At 41.5% G+C, this 5,848-nt stretch overlaps 1 protein-coding gene across 1 annotated transcript in view; it reads left to right on the top strand.

Annotated features, from left to right (window-relative positions):
- The window catches only part of SPOCD1 (SPOC domain containing 1), a 169,865-nt gene that overhangs the window by 97,518 nt on the left and 66,499 nt on the right, over positions 1 to 5,848 (top strand). The window lies entirely within an intron of this gene.

A 5,848-nucleotide genomic window follows, 5' to 3' on the forward strand; every position in this document is an offset into this window, starting at 1 on the left:
TAATTTTTAAGTTGGATGTATTTTTAATGGCTCACAATGTTGATCACTTTCTCATGTTTGTTGGTCATTTGAATTTCTTTTGCAAATGTCCGGTTCTCACCCTTTGCCTGCTTTTCTGTTGGGTCATAGGAGGTGAGGGAGATGGAGGAGCTGAAGTTGGTTTGGCTGATGCGGTGGCAGAGGAAATGACAATTAGTAGATGGATATGAGAGAAGTTTAAGTGGTTTAAGTTTACATGGTGGTTTTGGTGACGGTCTGGATGGGGGTAGAGCAGGAGAGGAGAGAAGGCAGTTAACAATGACATCCAGGTTTCTGGTTTCAACAATTGGTTAGGTGGTGGTGGCTTTTTCTGCGATGGGGAAGATTGGGGGTGAAGATGATGTTTTTCCTTTTGGCCATTTGAGTTTGAGGTGCCCTGTGGAACATCAAAGGCTAGTAAACAGTTGGGTTTGTAGGTCTGGAGCTCTGAAGACAGACGTGAGTGGGAGAGTCCTTGCTCTGCTCCTGGAGACCGTGAGGAAAGAGGACCTGCTAGAGAAACAGGAGACGTGCCAACACTGAAGAGATGGACAGAGAAAGATGACTGGGAAGGAGGGATGGGAAAATAAGTGGAAAACAAGGGGTATGAGGGGCCACGGAAGCCAAGGGAAGAGGGTGCTTCAAGAAGGAGAAGGTGGTGAACAGTGTCAAAGGAGTTGAATAAGACAAAGACTGAGACATGCCTGTTCAGCTTTCCAGATGAGCAAGCGCAGTTTAATGGCGTGACAGTGGCAGAAGTTGGGCTACAGTGGGTTGAGGAATGGAGGGTGAGGAAGCAGATGCAGAGTGCCAACTGTCTGTGGGTTTGGAACCACTGAGGAAGCAAGAGTAAAAGTGCTGGCTAGAGTGGCCCTGCCTATTTCCCCACACCTTCACCAATACTGGATTTGACCATTTTCTACTCTTCACCTACCTGATAAGGTAAAACTTCTGTCTCATTATTTTTATTTTTATTTATTTGATTGTCAGTGCAGTTGATTGGTTGTTTTCCTGAGAAAAGTCTCCTCTCCCCAGGTTGCTAGACTCAGCAAATAAAAATACAGGATGCCCAGTGAAACATGAATTCCAGATAAACAAGAAATACTTTTTAAGTATGTCCCAAATATTGCGTGGGGGCATACTTACCCTGTACTTCTTACTGGCAAAGTTCCCCCCACCCCAAGATTATAAAAAAGAATCACCTGCCCATGTTTCTAGCACATTATCATTTCATTTAGATTTTTTAAGCCATCTCACGTTTATTTTGTGAGATAGTATTCTAACAACTTTTTCTCAAGTGGTTAGGAAATTGTTCCAGCACTACTTTTTTTTTTTTTTTTAAATTTATTTATTTATTTTTGGCTGTGTTGAGTCTTCGTTTCTGTGCGAGGGCTTTCTCTAGTTGCGGCAAGCGGGGGCCACTCTTCATCGCGGTGTGCGGGCCTTTCACTGTCGTGGCCTCTCCTGTTGCGGGGCACAGGCTCCAGACGCGCAGGCTCAGTAGTTGTGGCTCACGGGCCTAGTTGCTCCGCGGCATGTGGGATCTTCCCAGACCAGGACTCGAACCCGTGTCCCCTGCATTGGCAGGCAGATTCTCAACCACTGCGCCACCAGGGAAGCCCCAGTACTACTTACTGAACAAACTAGCAAACTCTCAGTGATTTAGAAAACCATCTTTGTCATATCAATTTTTTCTTTCCTTTTTTTTTTTTTTTTTTGGCTGCGAGGCATGCAGGATCTTAGCTCCCTGACCAGGGATCAAACCCATGCCCCCTGCAGTGGAAGCACAGAGTCCTAACCACTGGACCGCCAGGGAAGTATCCTCATATCAAATTCTTTTATGCGCTTTGGTCTCATCTTTCTATTCTGTTTCATTGTCATTTGTCTGCTGTGTTGTACTAATCATTTTAAAAACTTTTCTTCTGTATTTCAGGCTGCTTTGACATCTTGGGGCCTTACTAATCCTGAAGAGACTGCCCCTCCCAGGGCTCGCTGATTCCCAGAGATGGTAAACAAGTTGTCTCCAGTATGCATATGCAAGGCAGCCAATCCCAAACCCATAGCTATTGATCCAACCACCTTCTCTATCTCCCTCTCAAACACCAGGCCAACATTCCCCTGCCCTAAATCACCCCAGGGCGACAGACAACTAGGGACCACTCTCAGAGCTGCTGAAATTATTCAAACTATTCAATCCTAAACCTGTTTAGCGGTTTACCCTGCCTCACCCATTTCTTCCTATGAAAACCGCAGTAAACGCTCTGGCTGGTGGTTTCCCCTTACTCCTTCCTCCTGACCTACACTGATTCTTTCCTAACCTGGCCCAGCATGGCAGGGCATGCCCGTTCCTCTTGGGAACTGTAAATAGTAAACTCTTCTTTCAAAGGCAGCTGTGTTTGCGTCTGTCACCTTACCATACCCAATTAATACAAAATCCCAGGCACGTTTTAAAACCTCTGTGCCAGTACCATATTTTTTTTAATTTCTAAAACGTTGTAATATTTTAATGGATGGGCGAAAGTGTCTCTTATTTTTCATACTTTTCCTGAATATTATTATTATTATTATTTTTTAAAATTTATTTATTTATTTATTTTTGGCTGTGTTTCTTCGTTGCTGCGCGCAGGCTTTCTTTAGTTGCGGCGAGCGGGGGCTACTCTTCGTTGCGGTGCATGGGCTTCTCATTGCGGTGGCTTCTCTTGTTGCGGAGCATGGGCTCTAGGCACGCGGGCTTCAGTAGTTGTGGCTCGCGGGCTCAGTAGCTGTGGCTTGTGGGCTCTAGAGCGCAGGCTCAGTAGTTGTGGAGCACAAGCTTAGTTGCTCCGCGGCATGTGGGATCTTCCCGGACCAGGGCTTGAACCTGTGTCCCCTGCATTGGCAGGTGGAGTCTTAACCTCTGTGCCACCAGGGAAACCCCTGAATATTATTATAGCTTTATTCTTCAAATTACCTTTAGAACTGTTTTGTTAAATTCTAAGATAAGGCATTTGGGGATTTTGAGTTGGAATGTGTGAATTTTTACATTAATTTGAGAAAAATAGGTGGATTTTAAACATTGTGTTTCTATTTAAGACAAGGTAGAGGTTTCCAAGTTCTCTTCCATGCCCCTCAATAGACTTTTTCCCCGGTAAAGTTTATTTCTAGTTGTTTTCTGAAGGTTTATTTCTAGTTATTTTCTATCTTTACTGATATTATGAATGGAACTCTTCCCTATTATAATTTCTAACTGCTTTTTATTGTTTGATGGGAATGCTGTTGATTCTTGTATATTTGTTTTGTAATTGGCCATGTTCCTGGACTCAATAGTTTTTTAAAATTTATTTTATTGAAGTATAGTTTTTAAAAAATTTTTATTGAAGTATAGTTGATTTACTATGTTGTGTTGTGTTAATTTCTGCTGTATAGCGAAGTGATTCAGTTATACATATGTATATTCTTATTCATATTCTTTTCCATTATGGTTTATCACAGGATATTGAATATTGTTCCCCTCGCTATACAGTAGGACCTTGTTGCTTATCCATCCTATATATAATAGTTTGCATCTGCTAATCCCAAAGTCCCAGTCCTACCCCCCTTCTACCTTGGCAACCACAAGTCTGTTCTCTATATCTGTGAGTCTGCTTTTGTTTCGTAGATATGTTCATTTGAATCGTATTTTAGATGCCACGTGTAAGCGATATCACATGGCATTTGTCTTTCTCTTTCTGACTTACTTCTCTTAGTATGATACTCTCTAGGCTGGACTCAATTTTTTTTTTTTAATAAATTTATTTATTTTTGGCTACATTGGGTCTTCATTGCTGCGCGCGGGCTTTCTCTAGTTGTGGCAAGTGGGGGCTTCTCTTGTTGCAGAGCACGGGCTCTAGGCACACGGGCTCAGTAGTTGTGGCTCTCTAGGCTGGACTCAATATTTTTAATGTATTTTGGGCGGATTTCCAGATATATAATCATATTAACTTTAAATAATGATTATTTTTCCTCCTCCTTTTAAATATTTATACCTCTTTTCATGTGTTTCCCTAATCAAATTGACTAGGACTTTCAGAACTCTGTTAATTAAGAGTTGTGGTAAGGATCTTTGATTTTTCTTTACCTAATGGAATTATTTCTTGAGTTTCGTTGTGAAGCACGATGCTTAAAGTTGGTTTGAGACATTTAAAAAAATAATCATTTCAAGGTATCATTTCCATTTTACTAAGACTTAAAATAGTTATGGATATAAAATTTATCAAATGCATTTTCATTATCTTTTAATAATATATCATTTTCTTTTTCTACTTATTAATAAGCTAAATTATATTAATAGATTTTCTAATATTGATCTATCTTTTTATTTCTGTAAAGAATACCCAAAAGAAGTCATGATATATTTTTCTTTTAAACCAATATTTTAGTCTATTTTCTAGAATAAATTATATTAATAGACTTATTAATATTGAACTATTTTAACATTCCTATAGTAAATACCTCTTGATCATGGCATATTTCTATCCTAATATACTATTAGGTCCTCTTTGCTAATATTTTTAGAAGAGTATAAACTCAGTCTATAAACTCACTTACGCAAGAAACATCACATTTCTCATTCTGCCAGAATTTTATTCAGAAGTTTTGCATCAATATGTGTAAGTGAAGTTGGTCTATTCTGCTCCTTTTATGCACTGTCCTTAAGTTTAGAACACAGGGTTTTTGTAAAGAAAACCAGGAATATTTCCTTCTTTCTCTCTGGCCTGGTACAGTTGTCCCTATTAATTGACAAAACTGCCTGATTTGTAGGCTGTATTATTCCCATGTGATACCTGAGGAGACTGAGGTTCAGACTTGCCATCATTAAGCCTGGTGTCAAGGTCTCTGAGAGGCAAACTATATCAATGAAAGACAATGTAGCATGGTGGATAAGAGTTTGGGCTGGAGGGCTAGGCTAACTAGTCAGGTGACCTTGGGCATCCTTCCCCCCACTCCCCACCCCTGAGTTCTTAAGAGAATTTCACAAGATGATTGCCTATAGAACTGAGGACAATGCCTGGTACATAGTAAACACTGAACAGACAAGAGTTGGAAAAGAGAATGGAACAAAACCAAACCCCGAAGGCTATTTGATGAACCAGGAATCAGGCCCTGGTTCAAGGGAGAACTGTCCCAAGGATGACCCCTGCCGAGCTGAGGAAAAACCTCAGAAACTATCTCTGCTCATAGCAGCACCCCCTCTCTGGCACCCACATCCCACGTGCCTTCCAAATTCAGCACCCCTTACCAGGAAAGAGCTGCAGGGACCATTGCAACAGTCAGCCTTCTGCCTGGAAACCCCAGCTTCTCCTAAACCAGGGCCCTACGTGTAGGTCCATCGTCGCCCAGGATTGCATTCAAACAAAGACTGTGGAGTCACCAAAATAAAAGCAATTGCCATTTTTACTGATGTGTCCTGAATAATGTAAAAGGGGTTCAATGAAGAAATCTCATACCTGAAGTGGCCTTCTCTCACTCACACCTCCCAGTTGCCTTGAAGATTCAGCCCTTCACTCTCAACTCCCACCCTAGCTGGGTGAGCATCTTCTTTCTCCTTCCAGTCCTCCCACCCCCATTCCCTTCCTTCTCCACCCTATGCCCACTCATGGCGCCCAGCCCCCTACAGGACCTTCCCCAGAAAGGTATTTTGTCTTGTGCTCTGATCGCTCCTCCCTGGAATTTGTCCCTGGAAGCAGCTGTCCCTGGAATTTGTTGATGCTATTCTTTGGTGCCCTTGAGGATGATTTTTGTCTGCAGAGAAGACTATTAAGAAGGTTTATTTTTGGTTTTAAAAATGGAGTCAAAAAAGAAAAAAAAAAAT

This window comes from Balaenoptera borealis (genome assembly GCF_965194805.1).
Source record: "Balaenoptera borealis genome assembly, chromosome: 1".
NCBI lineage: Eukaryota > Metazoa > Chordata > Mammalia > Artiodactyla > Balaenopteridae > Balaenoptera > Balaenoptera borealis.